This window comes from Danio aesculapii, chromosome 13 (genome assembly GCF_903798145.1).
Source record: "Danio aesculapii chromosome 13, fDanAes4.1, whole genome shotgun sequence".
Lineage (NCBI taxonomy): Eukaryota > Metazoa > Chordata > Actinopteri > Cypriniformes > Danionidae > Danio > Danio aesculapii.
Genome location: NC_079447.1, coordinates 24,963,721 through 24,987,685, shown reverse-complemented (window position 1 = coordinate 24,987,685; position 23,965 = coordinate 24,963,721).

Here is a 23,965-nt window from a genome sequence, read left to right as displayed (position 1 = left end):
TTGTAGATTGAATTAGTTTATCTTTTTATCTTCTGTTTTCAGTTTAATATTCAAGTTTTAGTAGTTTTATTTATTTATACATGTATGTAATTAATACTTTAATCTGACTAATATAAATATTAATAATATTTTGTTTAAATGAAAAATGAAAATAAAAACAGCTAAAAAAGTTATTGTTTAGTTAATTTTTATTTTATTTCTAGTAAAAAAATATAAATATTCCTTGATGCATGTTGGCGCAGTGGGTAGCACGATCGCCTCACAGCAAGAAGGTCGCTGGTTCGAGCCTCGGCCGGGTCAGTTGGCGTTTCTGTGTGGAGTTTGCATGTTCTCCCCGCGTTCACGTGGGTTTCCACCGGGTGCTCTGGTTTCCCCCACAAGTCCAAAGACATGCGCTATAGGTGAATTGGGAAGGCTAAATTGTCCGTAGTGTGTGTTTGGATGTTTCTCAGTGATGTGTAAAACATGTGCTGGATAAGTTGGTGGTTCATTCCGCTGTGGCGACCCCTGATTAATAAAGGGACCAAGCCAAAAATGAATGAATGAATAAATATTCTTTATATATATTTTTATTTATTTTATAATACTTGTATATTTTATAAATATCACTATAAATACACATTAGTTGTATAAATTGTATTTTTTTATGTTTAATTAAATTTTTCTTTTTATTTGAAGTTTTTTAAAAAAGATTTTAAGCTAAACAAAAAGAAAATTAAATAACACTTTTAATAAAATAAGTTTACATTCAGTTTTTTCTCTATGTAATCTTCTTTAGTTACATTTTACTCTTTAGTTACATTCACTCTCATGTATTCAACACAAATTTGCTTCATGGTTAGTTATTATTCAGTATTTTATTTATAGTTATCTTGATATAAAAAAAACTTTTGTGAAGAGTAATCCTTCTCATTAAAATACAGTTAAAATATATCCACTGACTGTAGGTGATAACAACCTTCAAATGCACCATGCAGGATGATCAAAGCACAATAATCTAAGATATTACTCACAGCCTTGTGTTTCCCCAGATATAACCAATTTTATTATTCCGCAATGTTATTATTTGTGCAGACCTTTTAATGCTCTATTTATCAGGGTGAGAGGGTGCAGAGGAAAATCAATGTTTAATCAGCAGTATAAGATGCTTGCACGGGGCCACCGAGTGAAATCCTGTAACCCGGCACATTCAGTAAAATAACTATCTCAAAGTCCATAATCAATCTACAACATCCACAATGACTTTAACTTTAAAGGTTCCATTCAAAAACCCTTTTACTACTAAACTATGTCTATTGGCTGATAAGTCCCAAATACTGAATGTCCTGAAATATATATTTTTCTGTTATTATGGTCAGTGGACTACAGCAGCTAGCAGGATTATTTTAAGACATTAGTAGAAATTGCATCATATGAATCACATACAGTTTTCTTATCTACTTTACCGTTTTTGTAGTTTCCTTTTTTGTACTTTTCATTTTCAAGTATTTCTGTCACTCATTCAGCCATGCATGTTGTGCTGTAACATAATAATATGCCAACCTTGATTTTTTACAACTCCTAATTTTTAAAAAGCAAACTGGATGATCCCGAAATCAATTTTTTATTTATTTGTTTATTTAAATTTTTTAAATATTTAATTTATTCTGTATATTTGCAACAATATATGCTATAAGTAAATATAATTAAAAACATAACAATTTGACTTTAGTTTTGAAGTTATGCTACATAAACATTCCTGAACAAAACAGAAACAGTAGACAGGCTGAAAAAATGCAAATTCACTCTCGTCCAGCAGATGGTGATTACAGCTGGAACAATGGCAGTTTCTCAATTCCAAGAACGCAGAGAACAGACTTGTGTTCTTGTGGAGACCGGTCTTGCCAAGTTACCCCGAAAGAACGAACTCGGAGACCGCGAGAACAGAGAACGTGTCCTGTGAGAAATGAGATGCTGCGTTCTTCCCTAGTTCTTTCTGATGGTCACATGACCTTCACGCATTTTTAATGGGAAATTTAAACATTATAGCATTCATACAATGATTTATAGTTTTTCCCCTGCTCACAATATATACTTTGTGTAAAAACCTTACTGATATACGTTGCACAATACAAATAAAAATAATTTTAATACTAATTTCAGCAAATAAACACCCTTAATGTGTTTATGCCTTTATAAAGATTTTCATGGTATTATTTACTCTTATCGTTTCATTTAGGGAAACTCCTGAGACAAATAAGTTATATCTCTTAACTTTAATAGTAAATCTATATAAAATGTTGTGCTTCCCACCTCCTTTATTCAGCCGCAATGACTTCTGGGACTTCTCGAGCGAGTTTTGAGCTCAAGTCTGCGTTGATGCGTCCTGGATATCAAAAACACATCCTGGAACTTTCATGCATCCTCCGTTCTTTTGGTCTTGAGTTTTGGAGCTGAACTTTGGCAGTTGATGATGACGTAACACGAACAACACGAGGACGCAACAACACTGAAGAAAGCATATTGAGAAACAGCCAATGTTTCTTTGGTTAGTGCGGTAAAGAAAATCATTAAATATGCATTATATGCTGTGCAGTGTTCATTATGTTAACGAAAATAATGGTAGAATACATTTGTTGACAACCATTTTTTTCCAAGACTAAGACAAGACAAAGACTAGAGTACATGGGAATCATTAGATACTAACAGTGACTAAATATAAAAAATACTAAATTTAGTTGATGAGAAATGACGAGTCTAAAATGTAGTAAAAATGATAAAAGTAACCAATAATATTTTTTATCATAATTTGCCACATCGTTCTGTTCATTCTTCAGATGAGTGAATCACAGAGCACACGTTCACAGTTTTTCATCATGGACCGCATGTCTCCGCATGTTTTCAAGTCATAGGACTATACACTCGCTCTGGTCAGCAGCTTCTCCGTGAAACGCAATGATTTTCAATGTAAAGATTTCAAGAGTTTCTGTGTATGTTCTTTTGTATCCAGTTTTTTTTCTGTAAAGCTGTAAAAGCTGTGAACATTAAGAATGATTCATTCAGGTTGATCAAGTTTACATTTTCTTTAGTATGCAGATTGATTTAATGATTGTGACTTTAAGATTGATTTTATGTTTGTGGCTCTGCACATTAGATGTTTGTTGCATTATCATGTTTTTTATTTGTAGATTTTCATTTTATGTAAAGCCAAACCAGGAATGAGGGCTGCAAATTAGCTTCATGCTATATGCTTTACATGTACATGGCATCGCTTGTTTTTATATAACAAATTCATGTGTATTGTCCCTGTTAAACAAACAAATAAAAAACAAACAAATGCTCTGTGTACACTTGTAATATCAAATTGTTGCAATGCGGTATTTAAGCAAGTCCAGAACAGAGTTTGGCCAAACAAAAAGTCAAGTTGCTGACTGTGAGCAAAAACAAACAAACAAAAAACATGAAATTCTAATATCTGGCTAGTCAATTGATGTGCTTACAAACTTGCAATCTCTACTATGATATATCCCTGTTAAAAAAAAACCCCAAAAAACACAACAACAAAATATTCGATTCAAAAAACATCAACAATGCCAAAGCATCCCCACCAGGCACAGGATGTCAACATGACAGATTGACATTGTACCCCAACGTCGTGGGGATGTTGTATTTGTTTGTAAATGAAAATTGAGTTGATGTCTGAACTCAACGTCAGGCTAACATGAATGTCCAACATCCAACCTAAAATCAACCAAATAGCAACCTCAAATGATGTTACAGCTTAACGTCGTGTGGACGTTACCACTATGACATCTATCAGACGTTTGATTTTGGTTTCCATACCTGATGAATAAATGTCAGTATTTGACATCAATACGACGTTAGATTTTGGTCACTTTCCAACACAACCTAAAATCAACCAATTATCAGTCATTTGATGTTGTTATTGGACATCAAAATAACGCTGTCCTTAGACCCTAGTTAGACATTGAATTTTGGTCACCTGACATCACGACCAAAATCTAACCTAATATTAAAGTCTTATGACGTTGTGTGCCTGCTGGGTATGATCATCAAAGTTTACACCAGCCTGCCTCCTAAACTATCATACAGAGAGCTCTTTCTGTGTGCTAAACAGAAAAGGCCAGCTCCAGCGGCTCTGTTATAAATCACAGCAGAAGCGCTAGAAAGAGTGTTGACTTTCTCTTTGGTCTGTGTGGGGTTCAGGCACCTGGTCTCAGTCGTCAGTCTAATATGGACTCTGCCAGATCCATGCGCTCAAATGCCCGCAAACATATGCTGGCATTGTGATGGAGATGAGCAGCAGCCAATGAAAGACCCCCGTGGAGGGTCGCGGGTCAAGTGGGAGTCTATTGTGATTGGTGGGCTCAGGGGAAAGGCCTTGAGGATGTGTGAATTAGGCTCATCGTGTGTTCGTCTGACCCCTCGTGTGTCTTCCAGCCCTGACAGCTTCATCAACGCTGGGCCTTATGAATAAAAAGCACAAGAGTCATGAATTTTAACATGCCCACAGGGCCAGGGAAAGCTTCTGCTTGGTTAACGGAACTTAAAGACTGTTTTCATCAGCTGTCACACAATCATTCCATTTACACTTCATGCCACTGGCTAGTAAATATATCGTGTTAAGTCTCTAAATGTGGATGGAAACAATTTTTTTGCTTCAAAGGTGAGTTTCCGTTTGGTATTTTAAAAATATATAATCTTTTATGCAATCTATATATTGTACATTTTTGTCAGAACAGTAGATTGTCACATCGGTAAAGGGTTAATTAAAAAAACAACTAATAACTACTACCACTACTACTACTACTACTGCTACTATTACTACTACTACTACTACTACTAATAATAATAATAATAAATAATAATACTAAAAATAAAAATAAATAATAATAATAATAATAACAATAATAATAATAATAATAAATAATAATAATAATAATAAATAATAATACTAAAAATAAAAATAAATAATAATAATAATAATTAATAATATTAATCATACTAAAAATAAATAATAATAATAATAATAATACTAACAATTAAAATAAATAATAATAATAATAATCAATAATATTAATAATACTAAAAATAAATAATAATAATAATAACAATACTAAAAATAAATAATAATAATAATTAATAATATTAATAATACTAAAAATAAATAATAATAATAATAATAATAATAATAATAATAATAATAATAATAAATAATAAAAATAAAAATAAAAATAAAAATAAATAATAATAATTATTATTATTAATAATATTAATATTACTAAAAATAAATAATAATAATAATAATAATAATAATAATAATAATAATAATATGCATTTATACAATTATAAATCTAACCCATGTTCTAATAGTTTTAGAAGATATACTCTGGTAATGATAATGATGACATTTATTAAATGACATAAAATGAATAAACTTATCTTTCTTTTTCTTAACAACTATTATACAACAACTATTATTATAATGAATAATTATAATATTCACAACAGTAATCACATATATTATGAAAAATATAAAAAAATATTTCCAGTTTATAAATGAAATATGACTTTTTTTTAAAGTCCCATATGCCCAAAAGGCTGCATTTATTTTATAGAATAAAAGTAATATTGTAAAATATAACAGTTGCTTAACAGTTCCAAAATGTATTTAATTTTTTTTACAAATCCCTTCACATGTTTTGACATCTGTAGCATCATAAATACACTATAAATTCAAGTGGGCACCCCCTCCTGTTATTTCTCTTCTGCATTTATAGATGGTGTACATCTTTGTCATGGACTAGAATCTTTGTTACACCTTTGTACTTATGAAGTTAGAAAATGTATTATTGTGCTGTGGTCCTCTCCTAACATTTCTTTGGTCAATATGTGGATGAATCAGATTGCTGTTTTCTTACCCTTAGAAAAACTGACTTATGACTTGCATCACAAATCTGATGATTTCTGGCATATATCTGGAATCCTTAACTAACTAACTAACTAACTAACTAACTAACTAACTAACTAACTAACTAACTAACTAACTAACTAACCAACTAACTAACCAACCAACCAACCATCCATCCATTCATCCATCCATCCATCCATCCATCCATCCATCCATCCATCCATCCATCTATTTACTTATTTTTATTTTTATTTTTTTGTTAATTTTACCCTTCTTGACTTGAAGACTTGAATTACTAGTCAAAGGACGATTGTATAATAGCTATATTATTGTATATGATGACATGAGACACCTATACCACTTTTGTCACAGCAAATTTTTAAATAAATGTTAAAATATAATAATAATAATAATAATAATAATACATTTAAGTTACAATATTTCTCTTTGAATATAGTTCATATTTCAATAATTATTTTGAGATATATTATAAAACATCAAAATGTTGTAAATGAAATAGTTTAGATTTTTTCTATTCTATTTTCATAAAAATTGCATTTGTTCTATCATTGAACTAATATAATAATACAGACTATAATAATTACAATTCAATAGCAGTATTCACTGTAAAATGATCTTTCAGAAATCATGCGGATTTGTTGTTCATGTTCATCACTATTTTCTATCGCTGTAAAAACTAAAATACAATATATATATATATATATATATATATATATATATATATATATATATATATATATATTTTGCCGAGTTAATATATATATTTTAAGACAAATGCATCTGCCCAACAACACCACAATCTTTTTAAACTTTCAACATCAGACGCAAGTATAGCGAATAAGAAAGATGGAAACTAAGAAAACAAATGGCCACACAACAGTCGAAACTCTTAAGCAGGCTGTTCCAGGCTAAACATTGATTTGAAATAAAACACTGGATGTCTGCAGCTACTTGAAGCACATTTCAAAATGTCACATTTCTGGCCTGTCGAGCTCCGGTTGGCTGTGAGCTGTTTAGCTGCTCCACACCGCCAGAACACAGGCGTTAATACCACATCAGTCTCTCATTGATTTCATGTTAGTTGCTCGGACCACCTTTTCTTCTTGAATCAATTTGAAAATAAAAGAAAACCAGAGGCAAAAAAATAAGAATGCGAGGTTGCAACCTTTGATCTCACCATAATCGAAAGAAAAGGTCAAAACTTAACAGTGCAATGCATAATAAACACTGCAATGATTTCTCATTGTCAGAGTCAGAGAGATTATAATATATAAGCATGTGTGTATTCAAAAGACATTGCTAAACAAGAAAAAAAACTGATTCAAATAAAAGGAAAAAAATGTTTACAATGTGAACAAACCTGTCAAACTACATTGTACAAAACTCTGGGTTCCACCCAATCGGTTTGAGTTGGAACAACATAAAGGAATTAACTTAACTTATTACTTAATAACTAAATAAGTTGTCCCAAAAAAATCTTAAGATTTGTGTTGTTTCAGCTCATTTTAAATAAGTAGTTTGATAAGTAAATATAAATTATTGAGTGTGCATGTAAAAAATGCAGGGTTCCACACAATTGATTTATATTGTCCCAACACAAATTGATAAAAAAATTAAGTTAAATTAACAAATTTAAGTGGATTAAACATAAAAAATATGAAGTTGTCCCAACAAAATCTCAAGAATTGTGCTGTTTCAGCTCATTTTAAATAAGTAGCTTGAACAAAGAACATTTTATTTTTTGAGTGTAGTTTAAAAATGTGATTCAGTCAGGTCAATCAGTTCTCTGTGGATCTCTGTGAACCGTTGAAAATTTTGATTCATTTCTGTTAAACGGTAAGTTTGGAATGTTTATTTAATCAAAAAGTGTTTTTCCTAAATTTGTCATGCACATGTTTGTTCAGTTTTTATATACTTAAGATTGTTAAAATAACTTGTAATCATTTGTAAATGAAACTTTTACTGAAAATTAAAATGGCAAAACTAAAAAAATTACTTTTGTCAGCCATTTTGTTTTAAACCATTTAAAATATAATCAAATGTGGTATTAAAAAAGTCAAATGTTTTTATATAATAGGTACGAGCAAGAATTATTATTATATTCATTACTATGAACCAAAATTTTGGACCAAAATTATTCATTTATTGGTCTCCAAATTCAGAGGAATTCACATTTGAATGTTTTAAAAAATGTACAGAATGTACACTGTTGTCAGATTCAGAAGAATTTAGTTAAAATCAGTTAGCAATATGGCATTATATGACAGCATACAGTTGAAGTCAGAATTATTAGCCCCCCTTGGAATTTTTTTTCTTTTTTAGATATTTCTCAAACGATGTTTAACAGAGCAAGAAAATTTTCACAGTATGTCTCATAATATTTTTTATTGTTTTATTTTGGCTAAAAATAAAAGCAGTTTTAATTAAAAAATATATATATTTTAAGGTCAAAATTATTAGCCAAAACAAACCATCATTATACAATAACTTGCCTAATTAAATATTATTTACTGTCATCCTGGCAAAGTTAAATAAATCAGTTATTAGAAATGAGTTATTAAAACTTGTTTAGAAGTTTGTTGAAATAGAGAGAAAAATTATATTATTAATCATTTACTGCTATGGTGTAAATAATTCTTAATTAGGTAATACATAAAATAACTAAACTGATTATGGACAGTTAAATATGTAATATTTATAATAATAAAATTTTTTCGCATCCAGATAACATTATTATTGTAATTACGTTATTATAGTCATTTTCTACTCAGCTCGGTAGAAGGCAAGTGTATATATATATATATATATATATATATATATATATATATATATATATATATATATATATATATATATATATATATATATATATATATATATATATATATATATATATTAAGAATATATTATAAATATAATATATTAAATTATTATATATAATATATTACTTATTATTTAATCATATTACCTCCACCAATCCACCAACAAGTCTGGTGTAGAAGCTCATTTTTATTGCTAGCAAATCTACACGTGTTACTAAGTAATTACAAGTAACATTAAAATTTTATAAATTTAAATTATAATTTAGAAAAACCACTTTCCAGCCAACCTACATCAACAATTTGTCAGACTTCTACCAGTGTTTACGATGAACTTCACAGACTTCAAAGTGTGAGATGCAAATGCATGAGCATGCTGTAGGTAAAAATAAACACTGACAGACTAGATTAATCACTCCATCACAGGACCCACTGCTCGCACCTCTGCCTACTCTACTGCCCTCTAGTGATCACTACAGACAGAGTCCCATCCTGCCTCTCCAGTGCTCAAACCTCCTTTAGCAGCACTAAACGCACACAGTGACTTCCAGCACAAAAGCAGAACTTCATATCTGATAAAGGTGACGCGCAGACAGATGAACCAGAAACGCTGCAATGCAGAGAGGCAGATGGAGGAGCGCCGAGCAGTCATTTAGCTCTTAGACACGCACCCGCAGATGGGAACTTGATGAATGAAATTCATCTGAAATGTGACGTTGAGCCCATGTAGTTAAATGTCAGTCGACTGACTTTTAGCGGGGAGTCTTTTTCCAAGGCTCCGCTCGGCCTTCTTCCTTTTCACAGCTCAACTGCTCGTAATGAATCACTGGCCAACACAATATCCTCTCCCCTGAAAGAGCCAGAGAGCCCCTTGAGCTTTAAAGCGGCATCCATCTGCACATAAGTCTCCTCCTGCCACCTCAACTGCAGCAAGTAAAACAAATGCGGTTGGTCATCACTGCCAGTCGTGCTTTAAGGGCCTGACGAGAAACGACTGCATGTCCCCCCCCCCCCCCCCCGTACCCCAGCCGCCGGCCATATCTCTATTTCAATCCCTTCCTCTCTTTCTCCCTCTCTTCGCAGGCAAGAAATCACTCCCATTCAGCCAAGGACACAAACTCCCATCACACACACACACACACACACACACACACACACGGAGGCGCGCTCTCAATATAAATATCTCCAGCGCTCTGGATAGCTCTGAGATTTATTCTGCTGCCAAGCCAGCAGAAAATTGACTTGTTTCATGGAGGCAGGCTATTGACACACTACCGTTGGGAGAGTTAGGGAGGCAGAGAGAGGGATGGATGGATGGAAAGGGTTGCGAAAGAGAGAGAGTGGCGAGCCCCTCCATTACAGGATAATGTAATCAGCAGTGTGGGAAATGGCGATGAGTAAAATGGTACAGCTGACATTTATATAAGAGGATATTGATGACATAAGCTGAGGAGGCAGACGTCCTCCCCTCTGCTCCTGCGGATTGATAAAGAAGCTCATTTAGCCAGTATATCATTCTTTTCCCCAGAAGAGCAGCGCGAACTGCTGGGCCTGGAGCGAGGCGTGAAGGCGGGGGTAGACAGGGAGAGACGGCAGATAAATAGGCTCAGATCTAACCATAACCTTTCCAGGCAAACAAAAAAACAACAAACCGGAAAAAAGGGAAAACACGATAAAAAAATCGTGCAGTCTTCTTTTTCGCCGGCGCTATGAGGCGACGCAGATTACATGGGTGATGTACAGGGTGGCCTTGTGATGCTCTCTAATCCTGAAAGCTGTGACGTCAACATAAATCAAATTCAATTCAGGACTCTGAATCTCATTTATGAATGTTGCATGCACTGTAATACTATATTATATTTGTAATGGTATATTAATGAAATAGTCTGCACTGAGTGGTTTTAAAGGAACGATGCACTTATATAATATACTAATAGAATTTTAACATACCAATATGGCACCTTTAGGTAGAAACATGTACCTTCTGAGAGTTTATTTCTGAGAGTATATGCATTTACTGAATATAGGATTCTTTTAATGGCATCTTGTGTTCACCAATGCTGCATTTACTTGGTCACAGTACATTAAAATCCTTGCATAATTATTGTTAAAACATGTGAAAATGTATAAGAATTGGTTTCTTGTATTATATATTAACATGTAATTCATTCCTTTGGTTCAAAGCTGAATTTTTTTAAAAGCCATTACTGAGTATTCAGTCTCACATGTTCCTTTGGAAACATTTTAATATGCTGATGTGGTGCTCGAATATTACTTAGTATTCATTCATTCATATTCATTCATTTTCTTTTCCGCTTAGTTCTTTTATTAAGCAGGGGTTGCCACAGCGGAATGAACCACCAACTTATCCAGCAAATGATTTACGCAGCGAAGGCCCTTCCAGCTGCAACCCATCACTGGGAAACACACATACACTATTGAGTATTATTGGAGATTATTGCTAATTAATTGTTTGTAGAAAATATCAATATTATTTTATTATTGTTTGTTGTAAATATTTGAAAAACTACATACAGCTGAACGGAAAAAAATATTTTTTCAACACATTTCTAAACATAATAGTTTTAATAACTCATTTCTAATAACTGATTTATTTTATCTTTGTCATGATGATGGAAAATAATATTTGACTAGATATTTTTCAACATATAAAGTATTCAGCTTAAAGTGCGACTTAAAGGCTTAACTAGGTTCATCAGGTTAAGCGAAGTAAGTGTAATTAGGCAAGTATTGTATAATGATGGTTTGTTCGGTAGACAATCAAAAAATATATAGCTTAAGGGGGCTAATAATTTTTACCTTAAATTTTTATGAAAAAAATTTAAATCTGCTTTTATTCTAGCCTAAATAAAACAAATAAGACTTTTTCCGAAAGAAAAAATATTATAGGAAATTCTGTGAAAATGTTCTTGCCATGTTAAACATAATTTGGGAAATATTTAAAAAGAAAACAAAATTCACAGGAGGGCTAATCATTTCGACTTCAACTGTACATACTGCTATATAAACTGCAACACCTACATTTATATTTAACAGCATTTTATTTGAACGATTTCTAAAGGAACATGCATGTGACACTGAGAACTGGAGTAACGACTTCTGAAAATGTCCTTTTGTCATCATAGGAATTACATATTAAAACATATTGAAGGTTATTCTCTTTCAACTACAAGATATTATTTGTTACTAGGTAAAACCGATAAACCAGAGAACTACATCATTAACTTTTTTATTTTGTATGGGAAATATTTTATTCACAAACAAAAATCCTCGAATCGCAGCCATCTTTTTCACATTTTTTAATTAAGATTGATGTATTTATTAAATCTCTTAGATTAGTTCAAAACAAGAAAAGTGATACATTCTTGAATTATTATGATAATTATTTTGGAAATATCACTGATACATACATTACTTTCCTCTTGCTGTATTTGTGTTATTTACGTATATTTATTAGATTTTTTTCCTCTTTCTTCCTTTTTTTACAGTTTTATATGTGTTTATAATATTACTTAACCTGATCTGTTTTAGACTATTATTGTCTTTTTTTGTGTAGGTTAGGATTTTGTATGTTTGTTATTGAAGTCAAAGTTTGTACAAAACACATCACTTTTAATTGGGTGCTCAGCCAAAACGTAAAAAGTGCTAAATATATATTCAACATGAAGCCTTTTGGATTTTCACTCTAGATGCATTGTCTCCAAGAGGTTTAAATAAGTTTGACAGTCGTCCTTTTCTTTAATAATTCTTTAATGTTTAATTAGGTTTGGGCAAAGTTTTTTTTTGGCTATATTTTGTTGTATATTTTGTATTATTTTGTTGTTTTTCCTTGTTATATTCTGTTTTCTTTAATTTGTGATGTAACATTAGGGTTTGTTTCTGTATTGTCGTTTTGATTATCTAAGTTGTATAATTTATAAATGTGTATTTTTTTTCTTGTTGTGAGATAATACATCTTGTTGTACGATCATGTGATCCAGAGGTGTACAAAAAGGAGCACTTTACTGTGATAAACACTGTCTGGTGAAGAGCCGTGTGCTCAAAACGTTACACGCTTTGTGTCAGCCTTTTTTGAATTTAATAAATTTGCGTTTTTGTATCTTTGGTGTTGCCGCCTTTTGGAATATATATTTATTTTTAATAAAAATATTTAACATTCGATTGTACTGTTTTTAAATAAAAAAAACCTTGCTGAATAAAAGAAACTTAAAAAAACAAACAAAAAACTTTATTACAATTTTGATCTATAGTTTATTTAACGTATATTTCCCCTTCCAGTAAACATTCTGCTCAAATCCCTTTACATTTTCATCTAATTGAACATTTGAGTCAGAAATGTGTTTATATGTTTGATAATACAAGAAAAATTATTTGCATATAAAAAGAAACAGACAGCGCACATACTTTTGCTCTACTTGGAAATAAGAGAGTAAAAGAAACATGGAGAGAGATAGAAAAGCAAGAGTGAGGCGGGAGAGGAAGCATTTTTCCCTCTGGCCCGCTTTAAAACAGGAGTGGAGAACAGAGGATGGGCAAAAGATGGTGAGGTGAGCATGAATTTTTGCTTGAATCAGCATCCGCTCAGCCGAGAGAAGAGAAGTGCGAGACTATAATTTAGCCTGGGCACAGCTCAAGGCTCATGTCAACCCTAAACAGACACCCTGGTTGATCATTTGAGAGGCGCTACGCCCAGCAACTTCTCATTAGATATACTAAATCAGTGTAGAATTATAATAGCCTGCAACAGGAACTTTAGAACAGGCCCAACAACTGAAGGCCGGTGGGTCGAATGTGCATTCTTCAGTTTCTGGTTGCTGGATGTCTCGAAAGCCTTCTGATTTGCTAAACGGCTTAATCGTTCAACCTGCTTGAAGTCGTGTTCTGTATCAAGCCATGGAAAATGCTGGAGGAGCGCCACAGTATGAGGTCTCAGAAGTTTACCATGATAAACTGACTGTAGGAGCTTGAGTCTTTAAGACATACTGCTGAGCTGACATACTTCTGCAGTTTAGTGATACTAATGCCTGCTTCGCTTCTGATTAGTGCCTATAAATATAAAAGAACATGTGTTCAAGAAATGAACTGTATATGCAGTATAAAGTCATATTATACATGATGGCATTTAAAGGTGTGTGATTGATATGATGTTTATGTGTTTAACAGAAGTCTCGTATGTTGACAACTGCTTTAGTCTAAGTAAAAACACCGAAAAATGTTTATTTTGTGAAATATATATGTAAAATACTTTAAAGCTGACTTGTGATCAGTCATTACTCCAGTCATTCTATAATCCTAATTAGACGCATTTTATTTTATTATGATGGTTGATAATATATGATAAGCATGCTATTTTATAATGTTTTCAGGATTCTTTGATAACAGCTCAATGAATAATGTGCATTTGAAATTAATATTTATGAAAAAAATCTTGTTTTTACTTAGACTTTTGTTAATGTATGCTTGCCAAATAAAAAACGTACACTACTTACTTACTCCCAGGGCCGTCTATATCGAAGTTGATATTCAGCCGCACCACACCTAATTTTTTTGAGGTGGGTTGTTAGCCCAATACTCAACCCCCATCCTGGAGGACCAGGAGATACACACTCACTAAGGACAATTTAGCTTACCCATATCACCTACTGTACATGTCTTTGGACTTGTGGGGGAAACCAGAGCACCCAGAGGAAACCTACACGAACACGGGGAGAACATGCAAACTCCACACAAAAAATGCCAACTGACCCAGCCAGGGTTCGAACCAGAGACCTTCTTGCTATGAGGCGACAGCGCTACCCACTGTGTCACTGTGTCACCCAAATAAAAAAACTACAGGAGTTATAAATATTTCAAGCACTCAATAATGACCCAATAATTTGGTAATTTTTAGTTTAAGGCACTTAAGGCACACATACACGTTGGTATTGTGGTTTATAAGGACTTTCCATAAGTTTAATGTATTTTATACTGTAAAAAACAATAATTCAAACCCTCACAGGAAACCTTTGGCAAATTTTGAATGTCATAAAGCACTATTGAGTATGTTGTTGAAGCATTATGAATAAAAGGCATGTCCTTCAATTTTGTAATACCTACTGTAGGCCACAACCATGTCATTATACAAATTTCTGTCTTTGTAAAGGACCAAAACCAGTGCACACACACACTTCAGACACACTATTATTTTTATTACTAATTATTTTTAGAATGTACAGACTGTATATTATGTCCTATTTCCCCAACGCTACCTCTAAACCCACAGTTCACAGAAAACATTTTGCAGTTTTATATTTTCAAAATACTTCATTCTGTGTGATTAATGCACTTTATTCATTTAATTGCTATAGTTGTACCTACTTCGAATGTCACTCGATTGAATGGGCGTTATCAGTGGTTATCAGCTGATAGATATGGGCCAGTAGGGGCCTTCTGCCACCTACTGGTAGGCTCAAAAGGCTGTTATCATCCATCCACTTGGTTAATCAGCTATACTAATAGAGAAGACACCAGATCTGTTTTTACATTACTGTGACGGTTGTGTTTAGGGTTAGGGTAGGGGTAAACCTTACTAAAATACAAATAATGGGAAATTTAATAAAAAATATAAATAATTCTCGTTAACTTCCAGCCTCAGCCATATGTGATCTATGGCTGATTAACCATGTGGATGGATCATAACAGCCTTCTGAGCCTACCAGTAGACGCAGAGGGCACTCCACTGGCCCATATCTAGTAATATCATAGTATTTAACGTGGGAAATCATTAATAAAAAAGTTATTAGAAATTTAAGCAACTAAATACTATTCAATCACTGGAGTAAAATATTAATATAGTGTTCTACATTTATTAAATGTAAAAAGATTTTTATTACATATAAAGATGTATTATAGCACGTTAATAACATTAATATCCAGCGTGACCATATATGGTTTGCTTAGATCATGCGTGCTGGATTGTGTGTGGGTCTGCGGTGTTGCAGCTGGATATTATTGCTGATAACGCCCATTCAATCGAGTGATAACATTGCAATCGGCTGATAGTAGTGTAATTCTGCTGTAAATCGAATTTTGAACTTAACATTGCTATATCCATTTATCCATTTGGACTTCAGAAAAGCAAACAGATTAAGTTTTGCTAACTTCCTTTTGCCTACTAATCACTTTAAAATGATCAATTGATTCAAAAATATCTATGAAAAAATTATATTCCTAAATTATATATCATTTGACCAACAACATAAAAGTCATGCCTAAATTATGAACAAAATACAGGGGTTAAATCTACAGACATCTTGATCAGCTGTGTTGTCTCTCTTAAATCTGTGACAAAATGATACAAAAATAGCCAATTTTATACACCCATACTATAACAGAATGATAGATTTGTTTGCATGGTGTATTTGGTACCCTAAGAGACAAAAAAAGACCAGCAAGAAAAGTAATTTAATTTAACAATTAAGTAATTCTACAAATTGAGTTTGAAACAGGACGGCTTATTGGTGTCTCCAGAAAATGAGATATGTCAAAATGTCCATAAACTCAATGAACTGCAGATTAAAATTAATGGTGCAGCGTGTAAAAACAGTCACTTTAGATTGAAAAGTAAAAACCCACTCCGTTCATAAACTAAGGTGGTATCAAATTCTCACACCACTTCCCCCATGGAGCCCTCCCTTAAAAAAAAGCCACCAGGACAGATTCAGCAGCGCACCTTTCAAACGACCTCGGGTTTCCATCAGAGCGGCCGCTGCGTGGTCACAATGTTGCCACAGAGGCTTGACCTTTGTTGTAATTCAATAAGAGGCTCAGGGCCTGACACCCAAACCCAACACGGGGCGCAACACAACCCCAGCAGCCCTCTAACAGGCGTGACTGCACCTCTCTCATACCTACTCACAGATAACTCACATTTATTGAAGCCCCTTTTCCTCTGTTTGTCTATAGAATTTCCACGGGGCCATGGATGACATTTCACATGAATATAATTAATGAGCGAAAGGCTTCTAAGATCTTCTGATCCTCTGTGACAAAATATTCAAAGCCACAGACGACATCTCTTTAAGTGTGCCTTTAAAGAAAATGACCTATCTTAGAGAAACATCTTAAATGCATACAGTAGTCAACAGTTGAAGTAGATCAAAAGCTTTCATCAAAGTTGTCCTGCGCTGTAAAAAATGCTGGGTTCAGCACAATCGATTTGTGTTGGGACAAAATGATGGAATTAAGTTAACTTATTTGTTTTTCCAAATTTGAGTGGATTGAACATAAAACAATTAAGTTCTCACAAAAAAAAAAACAAGAATTGTGTTATTTCAGCACATTTTAAGTATGTAGTTTGAACAAACAGCAAGCGTCATTTATTGAGTGTAAACTATTTAACAACACCCATTCATGTCTTAGGACAATCTGGAAAAATATACAGTTGAAGTCAGAATTATTAGCCCTCCTAAATTATTAGCCCTCCTGTTTATTTTTTCCCCAATTTCTGTTTAACAGAGAGAAGATTTTTTCAGCACATTTCTAAACATAATAGTTTTAATAACTTCATAACCATGATGACAGTAAATAATATTTTACTAGATATTTTTCAAGACTCTTCTATACAGCTTAAAGTGATATATAAAGGCTTAACTAGGTTAGTTAGGTTAACTAGGCAGGTTAGGGTAATTAGGCAAGTTATTGTATAATGATAGTTTCTTCTTTAGACTATCAAAAAAATATATAGCTTAAAGGGGCTAATAATTTTGACATTAAAATGGTTTTAAAAAATAAAAAGCTGCTTTTATTCTAGCCGAAATAAAACAAATAAGACTTTCTCCAGAAGAAAAAATATTATCAGACATACTGTGAAAATTTGATTGCTCTGTTAAATATAATTTGGGAAACATTCAAAAAAGAAAAAAAAAATCAAAGGGGGGCTAATAATTCTGATTTCAACTGCATGTTTCCACTACAAATGTTGACTACTACAGATTTTAAAACAATTGATTAATATGTGGCACATTTTGGGATTTTTCAAAAGATGTTCTTCATATAAAGAAGAAAGAAAAAAAATAGGGTTCTTTCAAGATTTGTTTAATAAAAGATTCTTGGGGAAGCAAAACTAGTAATGCTATGGCATTACTGTGAAATGCTATTTCCTATATTTTATTTCAAGAGTGCTTTTCATTTATTTATGCTTTTGAACTGCATCATGTAACCTCAACATCTGGTTTAACAACAACAATTGTAACATTTATTGACATTTTTAACACATTTTTCAGGGTTGGTTTTGTACATTATTGCTAAAAAATCCGAGCTGCTGGGTTTTGTTATTTTACAGACTTGGTTCAATAATGGTTAAATAATACATTGTTTATAACAATTATAAATGTGAATAAAGGTCACTTTTAGTCTGTTAGTTAACCACACTTTTTGTAAAGATAAATGAAATTTAAGTTTAAAAGTACAAAACTTGAACGAATATCATTATTTTTATTTTCAAGAATGCTTTCCTGAAGCTGGTTTACAACTGTGTGTTGCAATTTTTATGCTGCACCAAAGAATGCAGTATAAAAAAATGTTGTTGTTGACATTACTATGGTTATTTTTTGTAAGTTTTTTCTCATCAGCATTACTTTAGTGTCATGTGTGTTACCATGATGGTGCAGATTTAGCAGTTGTGTGAATGACATGGAGCACCTTATATGTTTCTCTGCCTATGGAAAATCTGTTTGTGATAAACATTGGTCTCGTCATCACCTGCTTTTGGTTACATTTTTGTCTGAGTAACAAAGGTAAGATGTGTAGATGTGTAAGTACTGTAAGTACTATTGGTGTTATAAAACCATATTAACTCTGTTTAAATTAATGAAATACTTATTACTGTAATTATAAAAATTTCTCATTTCAAAAACGGTAAAATTCTGGCAATCACGCTGCTGCTTTTTTACCATATATTTGACAGCATTGTTTTAAGGTAACAACATGGTTTAAGATTAGTTTCAGGAGGATTTAATTATATTAATAAGTTGTTACCCAGTTTATTTAATAACTATAACATTGCATGTAAGTGGGTAACAGGACTGAAGTGCTACCAAATACTTAAAGACTTGATATGCACTCTGATTGCATTAACTAAAGCATGGGTCAGTACAAGTAGTTTCCATTTTTACACGCTTAATGGTGATTCCATCTTATTTCATTATAAGTACATAAAAATCCCTTTTGATCTCCTCACATTACGATCCACATGACTGAAGCCCCAAAAAAGTGCTAAATTCTATTTCTGTTAGCTTTATTTTCCCAAATACTTGCTGTCAAAATTCAGTTGGCGAGCTTTTGTAAAGCATTTACCTTTAAAAAGCAAAAGCACAGCATCAAATTTGTCAAAGCAATTCATCCATGTTACTGAGTTCAGCAGCAGATGTCTTTCTCCTGACATGTGTCATCCAGTCTGTCATAAACCCTTTCCCTGGGTGCAATATTTCCTCCATTACTTTCATTTCATTCTGCATTAAGACCACAGAGTCACACATCATGTTTGAGGTCAAAGCCTTTACACTGATGGACTTCAGATATTACACATCAAACCACTGGAACAGCTCAGCTCTGGTATTTTTAATGGTGAACCGTGTCTACTAATGTGCCCCTACAACCCTAGAAATTCCCCAGTGTTTCTGGAATAATAAAAAGGTGTTAGTTTTGAATGCAGACTGTGTTAAAGCAGATTTTCTCTGTGTTTCTGGCTGTTGGATCAGCTGCTCTGGTCAGGCCTCAGGGTTAGTCCTGACTGATAATGTGGGTGCAGGAACTGTGCCATATTGACCTTGCTGTTGGGTTTGGGGGGGTTTTGAGCACAGCAAGGTCGACAGCTTACACCAGATCAAACATCCAGATGGGCTGAAAGAGAAAGGCAAACTGCCACAGTCTAGACTGAGTCACTGAAACAGATCTCTGTTGCTTTGTTTGCCCAAACAGGAGTGGCAACTTCTGTGATTTTGTTCAACTGACCCCTATTAACCTCTGGACACACAACAGACCTTTCTCACTCAGAGAGAAGGATCCAGCAAACGCAAAGATCCATCGCATTCAGGCTTTCACTCATTCGATGCCTCTTAACAAATCAATCTGAAACAGACACTCTGACAAAGTCAGTCGCTTAAACATACAGTTGAAGTCAGAATTATTAGCCCCCTGAATTATTAGCGCCCCATTTCTGTTTAACGGAGAGATTTTTTTCAACAGATTTCTAAACATAATAGTTTTAATAACTCATTTCTAATCACTGATTTATTTGATCTTTGCCATGATGACAGTAAATAATATTTTACTAGATATTTTTCAAGACACTTCTATACAGCTGAAAGTGACATTTAAAGGCTTAACTAGGTTAATTAGGTTAACTAGGCAGGTTAGGGTAATTAGGCAAGTTATTGTATAACGATGATTTGTTTTGAAGACAGTCGAAAAAAAAATTGGCTTAAAGGGGCTAATAATTTTGCCCTTAAAATGGTTCATAATAATTTAAAAACTGCTTTTATTCTAGCAGAAATAAAACAAATAAGACTTTCTTCAGAAGAAAAAATATTATCAGACATACTGTGAAAATTTCCTTGCTCTTTTAATATAATTTGGGAAATATTTAAAAAAGAAAAAAAAATTCAAAGTAGGGCTAATAATTCTGACTTCAACTGTACGTGGAAATAATTTCCTGAAGTCTCATTTCTTTTAAGTTGTTTAAGTCAGTTTTTGCAGCACAAAAAATGTGATTTACCATTACTTATTATGACAAAAGGTCAAACTTATGAGATTTATAATTCCATTTTAAAGCAATTAAATCAGTGGTCACCAACCTTTTTTAGCCTAAGATCCCTAACCTCGGCCTTGCTGAAAGGAAAGATCTAGCTATCATAAAACTTGACAGTAAAATAACTCTACATTTTTTATTTGCATTTCTAGTTTGATACCTTTAATTTAACATTTTAGAACTATGTACTAGTTTAACCCTACTTTAAAACTTTTAGTTGATGCAAGGCAATATGTGTCGATGCACCTGGATGACATTTGACAGCCTGAACTCACAAGGAAAAGTAACTATTTTACGTTTTGTGTTTAGTGGCTAATTCATATGAGTTTGTACGAGTTTAGTCGTATGATTTTAAAAAGGAGGCGTGGCACCCAACCCCACCCCTAAACCCAACCGTCACTGGGGATGAGCAAATCATACTAAATTGCATGAATGAGAACGTACAAATTAATACAAATCAGTCAATAAATCAAAAAGTCATGAACTGCAGTGAGATCCTGTTGCATTTGAACAGGTTGGCCACCACCGATTTAAATAGTCATAAAAAAGTCAAAGTTGAATTTATGCATAATTATGACATAAAATATCAAAATTATGAGAAGGCCCACATGCAATCTGCACGCACAGAAGATATTTTTAACCCATCATTGAGTTGATCTATTTACTTATGTAAATGTGCGGAAACCTTTTTTCAGTTTTATATGAATTTCAGTAATGTTATTGACTAATATGCACGTTTGTTTACAATACAGTTTGTTTCAGTCTTTTAGTAGAGAGTTATTTTGTTTGCCAAACAAGTGTTTCTAGTTGGCTTTACATTTTAAACCTTAAATAAGTTAAAAAGTTATTTTATTTATTTATTTATTCTGAGTTATTAGTTAATCTCTAAATCATTTTCACATAAATCTGCAGATTTTTTTTTTTTTTTTTTTACAAAATTCTGCACAGAAATGGCAAAATATGTCCGCAGAGTCTGGCTCGGCTTTTGAGATATTATGACATGAATTGTCATAATATTGTCAAAAAAAGACAAATAAAAATGATGAAAGTCCCTAAAATCTAATCATTAGATCAAAATCAACTGACAAATTTATGACCATTATTATGAAAGTATGACAAAGGTTTCACATTTTTGATTGACAAAATATATCTATTATAAATCAAGTCAAAAATAAATGAGTCAAAAAAGAGAAAGAAAGAAATTATGACAAAAAAATATCATGACATCAATACATAATGTATGAAAATATGATACATTTTAAATAAGCCATAATTAAAACCTCAAAATCAACTTAAGTCACAATTATGAAAAGCCAAATTTATGAAATGTCAAAATATTCACATTTTTATTTCAATAACGCCTACTGTCTCATTTCACACTTTTTCCCCCTCAGACTTCGCCTCTAGTATTGACGTCAGACTATTATATGATTGACCAAAAACATACTGCCTTATTAAAACCTTTACATCCTGTCTTATTTAAAGAGTTAAAAAGAAACATATGAGGGCAGACTGCTTGCCAGTACCACTTATACTTCAGATATTGTATACGCACACATCCAAAGGCCTGTGTTATTTCTGCCATATATTATAGCATGTCAGATGTTATCACGACAGCCCTTATGTTCACCCTTTGAGTCAATCATGTTAATACCGTCACGTAACAATTGCTACAGATATCCAGCTTCACTGCTGATCAACACATTGAGGCCACGACAAAGCTCTCCTACATATGTGTTGCACAACAGGTGCTGGATTTCACCATCAGCCTGGAGGCCAAGCTGCACAAAACAACCCAAGAGTGGCTGAACACATGCAATGGACATTTGCATCTGCTATCATAACAATGTATGTATAATACATGACTACCTGTGAACAAAGAACAATCTACCGAAGATAATTGAGCTGCTTTTTCTTACAGGAAGCAGGTTCATTAGTCTTGTTTCAGATGAAAAATATGAGCAATTGTGTAATTGGAGATACATTATACATTTTAAAATGTTCACCCAAAAAATGAAATTTCTGTTATTAGTTTCTCACTCTCATGTTGTTCTAATCCCCTGAGATCTTCGTTCATCTTCAGAACCCAAATTAAGATATTTTAAAATATCTTAAGGGGGTGAAATCCTACAGAATTATTAAAAGTGAAGAAATAAGGGTTAAATAAAAACTATCCTCAAAGTACACCATATGTTTTCAGTGGTTTAATCGGAATATCATCAAGCTACGAGAATACATTTGTGTGTGCATAAAGCTAAAATAAAGACAATATTCAACAGTTTATTTTTCTCAGTGTCAGTATAGGGCGCATGTTCACAAGAATGTTGTGATCTTTGTGATTTGTAGCACTCAGTCGAGGAGAAGAAACTGTTGAATAAAGTTATTATTTTTGTTTTATGTGTGCATAAAAGTATTCTTGTAACTTCAAAATATTCAGGTTGATCAACTGAAGACACATGAACTTGGCTGCACAATATTGGAAAAATTTGATATTGCGGTATTATATTTTTCTGCGATAAATCTTGCGATATGAATATAGTTTCAGAAGATGGTTTGAATAACCCTATTTGATGGTTTTCTGAGGTGTCTAACAGTATTCGGGTACAGAAATTGAATGATCAAAATACAAATAAATGCTTTTCTTACTTTCTTTAGTCTCATCTTGTTTGTAGTCTAAATATCAAAAAAATTCTTAGAGCAAGTAAAAATATTGTTTCGTTTTCACGGTCAGAAGAAATAAAAGTAAAAATAAGAGGGTTTTTTTGCTTGTTTTAAGGAAATTATCTACCAGTGAGGGAAGTGAAATCATCATGTTTTTGCTTTGAAATGACTAGAAACGCAAGAAAGAAATGTTTATTATAATTATTTTTTTGCATAAATCATATAAATTCCATATGAATAAAGTGATTAAAATACAATTCTGTAGCTCCTGGTCAACTATAATTCAGACTGGACATTGCATATCTTTGCAATGTGACTATTGCGCATGCACACATTGTGATATCGATGCTAAAACGATATATTGTGCAGCACTACTTTTTAGTATCCTTATGGACTTTCAGCAAGTTGGAACTAGGGTTGGGTCAATAACCGATGGCAGATAGACATCATGATGCTGAGCCAGCATCGCGATCCTCCACCTCACCCCGTCACAAATCCGCTCGTGAAAAATACACACTGAGGCCCCTTTACACTGATACGTCTTAGTTTTAAAATGGTATTTTAGAACAAAAATGATCCACGTCCACACTGGCGTTTCATCTAGCACTTCTGAACAGCCCTCCGCTGAAAACGCACATCGCGTGACCACACACAGACACACACACACTGTCATGCGCTCATGACTGCGGGTCCAGGCAGTGAGTGGGTCAGTACACTACTTTAATCTTTCGCTTTCACGCTTGT